General features: G+C 38.1%; 2 pseudogenes across 1 annotated transcript; one reads left to right on the top strand and one right to left on the bottom strand.

Annotated features, from left to right (window-relative positions):
- The first annotated feature begins 5,001 nt into the window (after window positions 1-5,001).
- LOC118026350 lies at window positions 5,002-5,558 on the top strand (annotated as a pseudogene).
- Window positions 5,559-7,452: 1,894 nt separating this feature from the next.
- On the bottom strand, window positions 7,453-10,099 carry LOC118026224 (annotated as a pseudogene). Its single transcript, XR_004683505.1, has one exon. The product of XR_004683505.1 is annotated as a 26S proteasome regulatory subunit 10B-like (transcript).
- Between the last annotated feature and the right edge of the window lie 2,167 nt (window positions 10,100-12,266).

Genomic DNA, 12,266 nt, shown 5'->3' with positions numbered 1-12,266 from the left:
CCATCATAGGAATTATACTAACTTAATAAAAGCTTAATGTATTTATTTTACTTTATTTTTGGTAATTGTCCTTGTGGGTTCTTTGCTGTGAACACCATCTAAAAGCATTTGCAGGTATTTAGCAATACCTTATGATAGTAATAGGAGTCTTAGTATTTTCTTTGGTAACCCCAATTTTTCCTATATTTTTATTTTTTATTTTTTTAAATCTTTTTTTTTTAATTTTATTTATTTATTTGAGAGAGAGAGAGAGAGAAACAGCATGAGAGGGGATAGGGTCAGAGGGAGAAGCAGGCTCCCCGCTGAGCCGGGAGCCCAATGTGGGACTCGATCCCAGGACTCCAGGGTCATGACCTGAGCCGAAGGCAGTCGCTTAACCAACTGAGCGACCCAGGTGCCCCCTATATTTTTATATTTGAAGAAGATGTTACTGGAGGTGGCATGATCCACGTAGACATCTAAGAATTACCTGCTGATGCTTGTCATTATGCTAGAAACTCTCTCCGGCTTCATCTAAATGGATTATGGTGTGTTCTGCGTTCCCCTGTATGGCATACAGACTGACGCCCCGTGACTATTAGGCTCACTCCAGGGAGGTTCACTCCAGTATGCCAATAAGTCTGTCCCACCATCTCAAAAAGAACAAACCAGCTACCACTCCTAGGAGGAGCTCTTACACTGTAATTGTAGGTACTCTTTTAATTCCTTGAGTTTTATTACAGCAACTGGTCAGAAATCTTTCCACAGTCTTACTAGGACTTAAAGAGAGTTCAGTGAATGTCTCTAAGTCACAAACTCTCCCTCATACTCTGAAGGTGCCGATGTAATGTGATACTGTTTTGGCTTGGTCAGAATAGAGTGCTGACCTCGCCAGCAGTGTCCACAGCACCTGGGAACTTGTTAGAAATGCAGTTCTCAAGTCCCACCCCAGACCTACTGAATCAGAAACTCTGGGTGTGGGGCTCAGCAATCTGCGTTGTTACAGGCCCTGCAGCTCATAGTGAAGTCACTTAAAGGTCGAGAACCACTGGTAACAGTCCTATGGAATACTGTCGAAATCTTACCATTGATGTGCTTGCATATTTCAACTCAATATGATGTTATAACACTAAGTTCGTGGTGTATTTTTCCACTTTATGTCCACATGTGAAATATTTTTAATGGTACAAATTAGAGAAAAACTTATTCCAAAGAATTCAAAGTGGAATCCTTACTTTCCACTGTTAATTAGGAGGTAAGCATCATTTGAAATCCTTCTCTAATGTCTTTCTCAAATATGTACTGTAATGTTCTTTACAGTTAAAACTTTTATTCCTATTTGGCATTGTTGTTTTTTAGGACAAAGGTTCTTTTTCACATGTATCTATATCGTATACATTTACAATGCATTAATAAATATGTCTGAACTTTTTTTACCAGTTCCTGGGTAGTCTACATTCAGTTGTCTTTCTAAATATGGGGAGCCACCCGTTTAGATACAAAATGACAGATTACATCATGGTTTAGTGGTGGAATAAGTCTGCTGGTGTTACCTGAAAATGCACCATTGATAATTGCCTATGCTTAGGCTAAAATGCCGCAATGTACTTGAGCCCAGTTTGAATTATAGGTTTTTCCTTGTAGTTTGAAAACAAAAATACAGTTTATTAGCTCACTGGTATACACATATCAAAAGTCCAAATTAGGAAAGCATGAGATTGGGGCACCTGGGCGGCTCAGTCAGTTAAGCATCCAACTCAATTTCAGCTCAGGTCATGACCTCAGGGTTGTGCAATTGAGCCCCATGCTGGGCATGGAGCCTGCTTGAGAGTCTCCCTCTCCCTCTGCCCCTCCCCCACTCTTAAGAAAAGAAGAAGAAGAGCATGAGATTAACCAAGTGTGCCATTTGCATAGCTGTATACTTCCCTACACACTTTAATAATTTGTATCTTAGGGTGTATATTAGTTCTTCGGTTTAATGCTTATCTTTTAATATTTATAACTGTGCTAACAATGATTTTTGTTTTATCCTCAGCTTCCGCAACCATCACCTTTCCTCAGAGATACCAGTCCTAGCTGTCTGGTGCCCCTTCCTCAAAGGTCTGAGTCCCATCTCTGGGGGGCCCTCCCCCAAGATCCCGCAGTACCAGCACCAGCTGGGCAGGCAGCAGTCTAGGTCCCAGCTCCACGGGGCCCTTCCTCCAAGCTTCTAGGTTTTGATAACCTCAAATTCTTTCCTTTGTGTAGGCATGGTAGCTGCTCCCTAAAGTTGTGGGGGTTTTTTATTTTAATCTCTGTGTTACCTTACTATTTGACTTTTTCTTTTTCAGTCCTCTAATACAAATCTAACACTCTATATTAAATTTACGGTTAAAATACCTGAGGTGGTTTCTGTTTTCTTGGGTGGGCTTGAATGATAAAGCCCCTGACTGGTTCAGAAAGTGGTTTTGAATTGTTCTAGGGCAAGGATGGTAGTAAATAGTTTCATATTAAAAGGAGACTCTAAATGACTAGTAGTGGCTTGCCCATTTGCAAGTCAGTCCAGGCCCAGATTACCGTTATCACTATGGATGTCATTTTTTTGGTAAAACTTAATATAAATGGAGTCCTACAGTACATCCTCTTACGTCTGGCTCATTTCACTCGGCATAAGGGTTCTGAGATACATCAGCATTGTTGCTTCAATAATTTGTTCCTTTTGCTTTTTGCATAGCGTTCCATTGCATTAGGAATAAAGCTGCTGTGAACATTCATGTACAAGTTTCACTGTGAGCATGCCTTTATTTCTCTTTCGTAAATACGTAGGAGTGGCATTGCTGTGGCATATAAGTGTATATTTAACTTCCTAAGAAACTGTCAAGTGGTTTTCCTAAGTGAGAACCAGCTGCTCCATATTTTCACCAACACTTAGAATTACCAGTCTTTCAAACTTTTACGTTCATGTTTTTTACAAATCTGGCTTTTGAGTATATCTAGCCATAAAGTGAAAAAGACTACCACCGGAATCCTGACCTGCATATATCTTGACATAGTCTTTTCAATTTCAGCTCTTCTAGGGAGACTGTTGTGCTATCTTACCGTGGCTTTGATTTGCATTTCCTCATGACTAATGATGTTGAGCCTCCTTTCATACGCTTATTGGTCATTCATGCATCTTCCTTTATGAAGTGTTTGTACAAATCTTTTGCCTGTTTTTTAGTTTTTTTAATTAATGAATTATAAGAGGTCTTCATAAATTCTTGATACAAGTGCTTTGTCAGATATATGAAATGCAAATATTTTCTCCCACTCTGTGACTTGCCTTTTCATTTCCTTAAAGTATCTTTTTAAACTTATTTTTAAAAGATTTTATTTATTTATTTATTTGAGAGAGAGAGTGGGTGTGTACACAAGCAGGGAGGGAAAGGGTCAGAGGGAGAGGGAGAAGCAGGCTCCCCACTGAGCAGGGAGCCCATATGGAGGCTCCATCCCAGGACCCTGGGATCATGACTTGAGCTGAAGGCAGACGCTTAGCCAACTGAGCCACCCAGGTGCCCCTCCTTAAAATATCTTTAAGAGATAAGTTTTTAATTTTGATGAAGATCAACTTATAAATTTTTCTCTTATAACTGGGGTATTTTGCATTGTATCTAACAAATCTTTGCCTTTTCCAAGTTTAAGATAGTCTAAATTTTCAAAACTGGAACTTTTATAGTTTTAGCTTTCATGTTAGGTCTTTGACCATTTTTTGGTCTTTTTAAATTTTGACACTATTTTGTAGTTTTTAGTGTACAACACTTATAAATATCTTGTTAAATGTCTCCCTATTTTATTTCTATGCTATTTTAAGGGGTATTTTTAGTAATTTTACTTTTTAATTGTTGCTAGTATATAGAAATAGTAAATTTTTTATTTTGGCCATCCATCCTGCAATATTATAAATTCCCTTAGTAGGTCTAGTAGCTTTTTTTTTTTAATTGCTTAGGATTTTTCTACATAATCATGTCATCTATGGGTAGAGGCCGTTTTATTTCTTCCTTTCCGATATGATGTCTCTTATTTCTGTTTTCTTGCCTCATTGCCCTGTCTAGGACCTCCAGTACAATGTAGACGAGAGAGTAAACATACTTGCCTTGTTCCAGTCCCAGAGGGAATGCATTCTTTTACCACAAAGTGTGGTGTTAGCTTGATTTTTGCAGATGCACTCTGATTGAAAAAGTTCGTCTATTCCCAGTTTGCTGAGAGTTTTTAATGAGTGTTGAATTTTGTTCAATGCTTTTCCTGCATATATTGAGATGATTATATAGGTTTTCTTCATCTTGTCAATATGGTGTGTTTCATTGATTGATTTTTTGAGGGTTAAACTAACTTTGTATCCCTCAGATAAAATCTGAACAATCTATTGTGATATATTAATATTTTTTTCCTTTTTCCTGGATCTTTGTGTTACTAGTGAAGGGTTTTTCTGTCAATATTTACAAGGAATACTGGCATAGTTTTTTTCTTATGTCTTTTTCTGGTTCTGTTGTTAGAGCAATGGGGGCCTCATGAAGGTAGTTGGGAAGTGTTTGCTCTTTCATTTTCATAAAGAATCTGTGTAGGGGGTGCCTGGGTGGCTCAGTCAGTTGAGCATCTGACTCTTGATTTTGGCTCAGGTCATGATCTCAGGGTTGTGAGACTGAGCCCCTAGTTGGGCTCTGCGCTCAGTGGAGAGTCTGCCCCTCTGCCCCTCCCACCACACACACACATGCTCTCTAAATCTTTTTTTAAAAAAAGAATCTGTGTAAGGTATTATTTCTTCTTTAAATGTTTGATAAAATTCAGTGAAGTTATTTTGCCTCAAGTTTTTAACTATAAACTTTTTAGTCTGTTTTAGCATTTTTTTTTTCAAGAAATTGTGTCTAAGTTCTTAGTCATATTTATTGGCATAAACTTCATATTTTCTTCATTATCTTTAAATGTCTGTAGGAGCTTTTGGCTTTCGGCTTGGGGCGGCAAAGGTGCAACTTTCTTCGGTCATCCTGAATCCGGGTTCATCCGACACCAGCCACCTCCGCCATGCCGCCTAAGTTCGACCCCAACGAGATCCAAGTCGTGTACCTGAGGTGCACCGGTGGCGAAGTTGGTGCCACGTCTGCCCTGGCCCCTAAGATCGGTCCGCTGGGTCTGTCTCCAAAAAAGGTTGGTGATGACATCGCCAAGGCAACCGGTGATTGGAAGGGCCTAAGGATTACGGTGAAACTGACCATTCAGAACAGACAGGCCCAGATTGATTCCCTTAGTAGGTCTAGTAGCTTTTCTGCCTCTGCCCTGATTATCAAAGCCCTCAAGGAACCACCAAGAGACAGAAAGCAGCAGAAAAACATTAAGCACAGTGGAAATACCACTTTTGATGAGATTGTCAATATTGCCCGACAGATGCAACTCCGATCTTTAGCCAGAGAACTCTCTGGAACCATTAAGAAATCCTGGGGACCGCCCAGTCTGTGGGCTGCAATGTTGACGGCCGCCACCCTCATGACATCATAGATGACATCAACAGTGGTGCGGTGGAATGCCCAGCCAGTTAACTACAAAGGAAAATGTTTCAATAAAGGATCATTTGACAAGCAAAAAAATAAAAATAAAAAAATAAATGTCTGTAGGATATGAATAATAGCCCCTCGTCCACTACTGATTTCGGTAATTTATGTCCTTTTAAATTTTTCTCTTGGTAATTCTACCTGAGGTTTGTCGATTTTTTTGATATTTTCAAAGTAGCAGTTTTGCCCTCACTGGTATTCCCTATTGATTTTTTTTTTCTGTTTTACTTCTAGCTTTATTTCCTCCTCTTTACTTACTTGAATTTAATTTCCTTTGTTTTCTAGTTTCTGAAGTTATTTAGACCTTTATTCCTTTTTAATAGAAGAATCTAAAGCTGTAAGTTTCAGTCTAATCACAGCTTACCTGCATATGTATTTTTATTTTCATTCATTACAATATATACATCTATTTTCAGAAGGCTCCATGCCTAATGTGGAACCTGAATTCATTACCCTGAGATTAAGGGTCACGTACTCTACCAAGCCAGCCAGGTGCCTCTACAAAGTATCTTCCATTTTCTCTTGTATCTTTTCTTTGACTCAGTTTGTTTTTTCAAGTTTCCTATGTTTCATAGCATGTACCAATTATCTTCCTTTTATTGATGTTTTGAGTTCTGTTATTGACAGAGAAGAATGTTAAATCTTTTAAATTTTCTTGAGAATTGCTTTATGGCCCAGCATATGCTTCATTTATTTCATGTGTACTTGACATGAATGTATATTCTGCTGTTGTTTGGCGGAGTGGTCTATAAATGTCAATTAGGTCAAGTTGGCTGATTGCAATGTTCTATATATTTACCGATCTTGTGTTCTTCTTGTTCTATCAATTAGTAGAAGTGTTGAAATGTCTGGAATCATGTATTTGTCTATCCTTTTAAATTCTATTTCATGTATTTCAAAATACTGATACTATGTGCATGGCATGTCTTCTTGATGAATTGCTTTTGGTTATTATGGCTCCCTTTATCATTGGTAATATTCCTGATATTAATACAGCCATTCCCAATTTACTGATTAGGGTTTCCATTATATATGACTTTTCCACCTTTTTACTTTTAGCCTATCTTCATCTTTATATTTAAAGTTGGTTCCTTGTGAACAGCAAATACTTGAGTTCTTGCCTTTTCATTACATTTGAAAATATATATATTTTTGGAATGTTTAGATCATTGATTAATATAATTATCAGTATGATTTGGGTTTAAATCTATACTCCTGCTATTTTTTATTTGTCCTATTTGATCTCTGTTCTTTTTTCTCCTTGCATTCTATTGGGTTGACTTTTTTTTTTTAATAATTCCATTTTATCACTTCTATTAGCTATTAGCTATTTCTCTTAATTTTTAATTTTGATATTTAGTGGTTACTCTAGGGTTTACAATATGCATCTTTATCACAGATAATCTTCAAATAATATTATCACTTCACAAGCAGTTTAAAACCTTGTCACAGTATACTTAATTTCCCCCTCTTGTCTTTTCTATTTGTGCTATATTTTTTACTTCTACATCTATTACAAACCACACAATACTTTTTTATTATTTTGTTTTAAATTTATTCATACACATTTAATAGGATTATTTCCATTGCATACATTTTCAACTGATTTTTACATTAAGCCAATGTGTCAGGTAGCCATCAAAAATCTGTAGTTCACTTTATATTCTAGCTTCTTAGAATTCAGGTTTGTAGTCCAATTTAGACTCTAGCTACTTAAATCAGCTACTTCTGATTGCTTTCATTAAGTCTTTCTATACTACAAACGCATGAGCAGCATGGATTGTGAGTATGTAAATTGCACTGCTTCAGTGCCAACATTTTTCAGGTCTGCTCCATTAGAGCCATCTGAAGGCTTCGTAAATGCTTCTACTAATCTATTTAACCTTGCTTATAGATAGATTGTGTATCTTCTCTATTTATCTGGAGACAGCAAAGCAGGATCCACTGTGCTTGTTTGTAGCCATGATTATTTTAACTGTGCAGAGTATCATATCCTTCCATTTGGGTAACTCCATAAAGTCCTCTGAATCTATCAGCTGAAGTACTTCCAGGAAACCAGTATCCACCAATGGCATCATTTTTTATCCATAAAAATAATGCATGACTGATGATTCCTGGTGTAAACATTTCTCTGATCAAATGAGCACTTTCACCAATGTACTGGTCTACATTTAAGAAATTGTATTCCAGTTGGCTAACAGCAGCTCTTGCTATTGTTTTTCTTAACTATTGGCCCATATAACAAACAGCCTTTTGGAGATATCCCTATAATGCAATAATTCTAGGTTTTAAGAGGTAGTTCTATTATTACCTCTGAATTCTCTGATCTGTTCTGATAACCCCTCCACTTCACAAAAGGAAATATTCCCTATGTCCTTAATGAGACATGTTGTAAACCAGTGGATCTTGGCAAATATCAATGTAATCAGGCAAAACAACTCTTGTTCCTGACCTCAGCTTACTTTTTTCAAGCTGACAATGACAACTGACAACATATCTTGGTTCATTTAATAACGAATTTTTCTTCAGTTACCTTCTTAAGTACTTCATAAACAGTTTGCCCAGATTTGGGTGATTGTAGTCCTTTGGATCATTTTCAGACTTTTCATACTGATTGGTAAGTTCTTTCAATTGTTCCCTTAACTGTTTAAGACAGTAGTTGATCTTCTTGTGCTCCCCCATCTTTTCTTGTGATAGCCTTGAAACTCATTATCTCTATGGTCTGCCATGATGAGATACCATCACTCATAGGGGATGCCAAGAATGGCCATGGCCACTGGGGTAGGAGAAGAAGTGGAATGAAGGAGGAGAGCAGCAGTGGAAGATGGGGGATGAATGGCTCTGCTCATCCCAATTATCTTTCAAGCAAATCAAAAAAAGAAAAGGGGCACCTGGGTGGCTCAGTCAGTTAAGTGTCTGACTCGTGACTACAGCTCAGGTCATGATCTCAGGGGTCGTGAGACTGAGCCCCACATCGGGCTCCACACTCAGCAGGGAGTCTGCTTGAGATTCTCTCCTTCTGCACCCCCCAAACTCCGGTGCACATGCTCTAAAATAAATAAATAATTCTTTAAAAAAATACAGTAATCAAACCAGACATGGGTGTACCATCAAATTACCAGTTTTGCGTAGTAATTTCACTTCAAAGTTAAGCAGAATACAGAGTTAATCACAGCAAAATGCTCTCATGTTTCTACAATCAAATCTACAAACCTACCTGTATTTACTGCATTTTACCATCTTCCCTCGTTATAAATGGAGAAGGGTCCCTGATGTATTAAGGACTCATTTCTCTCTTGTGCTCTGGATCCCATTCAAAATCCTCCTCCCTTTATAATTTGCACCCTATCAGTCTTTCTCTTTTCTCATGGCTCACTCCATCAGCATATAAACTTGATGTAATATGTCCCAAATAAAAACCAAGAATCATATTTTCTTGCCCACTATCACTTTATTTTCCTGTTCCCCTTCATGGCAAAACTTCTCAAATGGTAATCTACACTTACTGTCTTTACTTCCTTACCAACCTTATAACCTCTTCAACCGAATCCAGTCTGGAAGCGGTCCTCCACCTATACTGAATTTACCATCAATTCACTGTGGCCAATTACAGTGAACAAAGCTCCTATTACTTAGTGCTTCAGTAAATAACATTCAAAATGATTGACCACGGAGCAGTTGGGAGGCTCAGTTAAGCATCCAACTCTTGACTTCAGCTCAGGTCATGATCTCAGGGTTGTGAGATGGAGGCCCCCTGCTTAAGATTCTCTTTCCCTGTGCCCCTCCCTACCTCTCTCTTGGGGAAAAAAAAAAAAAAAGATTGACCACTTTTCCCACTTAAAACACATTTCTCTTGCTTTCATGAAACTCTACTCTGCTTGTTTTCCTCTTTCACTGATCACTCTTTCTTTGCTGACTCATCCTCTAACCTCTAAATGTTAGATTGTCTCCGAACCTGATCCTCTATTTGCTTCCTTTCTCTAAAAAACACTTTGTTACCTTAACTATATCCATTATTTTAATTGATTACCTATGTGACAGCTCTCTTAGAAATATAATAGGCATCTCTGGAATTCTGTCTAAACTCCTTCCTCCTCCATAAGTAAATAGCTCATCCATCAAACCAAAACCAAGGAAACATCCTTTATTTGTTCCTTTCTGTCACACCTCCCATCCAATCCATCAGTTGGATCTGTTTCTACTTCTTTCCATTTCTATCCATACCTCTCTAGGCTAATCTGCAAGATACTTTCAGGGAATGAATGGTGAACAAACCAGTTTGGCTGGATTGGAAGGTTACTGTTGAGGAATAAGAAGAAATAAATCTAGGTAAGGCAGTTTAGGACCCATGTTGAAGGTCTTGGAATGACAGAAGCCTGGTTTATAAGGGGAGCAGAGAGAGTTATCCCTCCTGGGCATAATTCTCCTGAAAAGTGGTACTTTTTCAATAATTTAAAGTATGTTGACATAACAGTTGTTAAGAATACGATAAAACTGTTGTTCAACATAGTACTGGAAGTCCTAGGATGTAAAATCAATGCACAGAAGTCAGGTGTACTTCTATACACTAACAATGAGTCAGAAGAAAAAGAAATGAAGGAATTGATCCCATTTACAATTGCACCAAAAACCATAAGATACCTAGGAATAAATCTAACCAAAGACCTGTACTCTGAAAACTATAAAACACTTAGGAATGAAATTAAGGAAAACATTAAGAAATGGAAAAACATTCCAGCTCATGGATTTGAAGAACAAACAGTGCTAAAATGTCTATGCTACCCAAAGCAATCTATACATTCAATGCATCCCTATCAAAATACCATCAAGCAATTTTCACAGAGCTGGAACAAACAAACCTAAAATTTGTATGGAACCAGAAAAGACCCCGAATAGCCAAAGGAATGTTGAAAAAGAAAACCAAAGCTGGAGGCATCACAATGCCAGAATTCAAGCTGTATTTACGAAGCTGTAATCAATCAAGACAGTATGATTCTGGGGCACCTGGGTGACTCAGATGGTTAAGTGTCTGCCTCCGGCCCAGGTCATGATCCCAGGGTCCTGGGATGGAGTCCCGCAATGGACTCCTGGCTCAGCAGGGAGCCTGCTTCTGCCTCTCCCCCTGCTCATGCTCTCTCGCTGTATCTCTCTGTCTCAAATGAATAAATAAAATCTTAAAAAAAAAAAAAAGACAGTATGATTCTGGCACAAAAAAAGACACAGAATAGAGAACCCAGAAATGGACCCTTAACTCTATGGTCAACTAATCTCTGACAAAGGAGGAAGGAATATCCAATGGAAAAAAGTCTCTTTAACAAACGGTGTTGGGAAAATTGGACAGCCACATGCAGAAGAATGAAACTGGACCACTTTCTTACACCATACACAAAACTAGACTCAAAATGGATGAAAGACCTAAATGGGAGACAGGAATCCATCAAAATCCTAGAGGAGAACACATGCAGCAACCTCTTTGACCTTGGCTGCAGCAACTTCTTGCTTAGACACGTCTCCAAAGGCAAGAGAAACAAAGGCAAAAATGAACTACTGGGATTTCATCAAGATAAAAAGCTTTTGCACAGCAAAGGAAACATTCGACAAAACTAAAGGGCAACCTATGGAATGGAAGAAGATATCTGCAAATGACGTGTCAGATAAAGGGCTAGTATCCAAAATCTATAAAGAACTTACCAAACTCAACACCCAAAACCCAAAAAATCCAGTCAAGAAATGGGCAGAAGACATGAACAGACATTTCTACAAAGAAGACATCCAAATGGCTAACAGACACATGAAAAAGTGCTCAACATCACTCGGCATCAGGGAAATACAAATCAAAACCACAATGAAATACCACCTACATTGGTCAGGATGGTTTAAATTAACAACTCAGGATACAACAGGTGTTGGCAAGGATGAGGAGAAAGGGGAACTTTCTTCCACTGTTGATGGGAATGCAAACTGGTGCAGCCACTCTGGAAAACAGTATGGAGTTTCCTCAAAAAGTTAAAAATAGAACTACCCTATGACCTAGCAATTGCACTTCTAGGTATTTATCCAAAGGATACAATCATAGTGATTTGAAGGTTCACATGCACCCCAATGTTTACAGCAGCAATGTCCACAATAGCCCAAATATGGAAAGAGTCCAGACGTCCATCAACAAATGAATGGATAAAGAAGATGTGGTATATAAATACAATGGGATATTACTCAGCCATCAGAAAGAATGAAATCTTGCAATTTCAACGACATGGCTGGAACTAGAGGGTATTATGCTAAGCAAAATAAGTCAGAGAAAGACAAATACCATATGATTTCACTCACGTGTGGAATTTAAGAAACAACACAGATGAACATAGCAGAAGGTAAGGGAAAATAAGATGAAAATAGAGAGGGAAACAAACCATAAGAGACACTTAACTCTAGGAAACAAACTGAGGGTTGCTGGAGGGGAGATGGGTGGGGGGATGGGGTAATTGGGTGATGGGCATTAAGGAGGACACGATGTAATGAGCACTGGTTTTGTATGCAACTGATGAATCACTAAATTCTACCCCTGAAATTAGTAATGCACTCTATGTTAACTAAATTGAATTTAAATAAAAAATTTTAAAAAAGAAAAAAAAATTATGGCAAAAACATGGTAGTGAAAGCACTGTGAAAATAATACCAGGAGACAGGTGGAAAGGTGGTCAAAGGATAGTGTCTTTAAAGGGTGTGGGG

The sequence above is a fragment of the Mirounga leonina genome, unplaced genomic scaffold (assembly GCF_011800145.1).
Source record: "Mirounga leonina isolate KUSES-001 unplaced genomic scaffold, KU_Mleo_1.0 Mir_224, whole genome shotgun sequence".
Classification (NCBI taxonomy): Eukaryota; Metazoa; Chordata; class Mammalia; order Carnivora; family Phocidae; genus Mirounga; species Mirounga leonina.
Note: the sequence above shows the minus strand (reverse complement) of the source record. Positions and strands in the feature narration are given on the sequence as shown.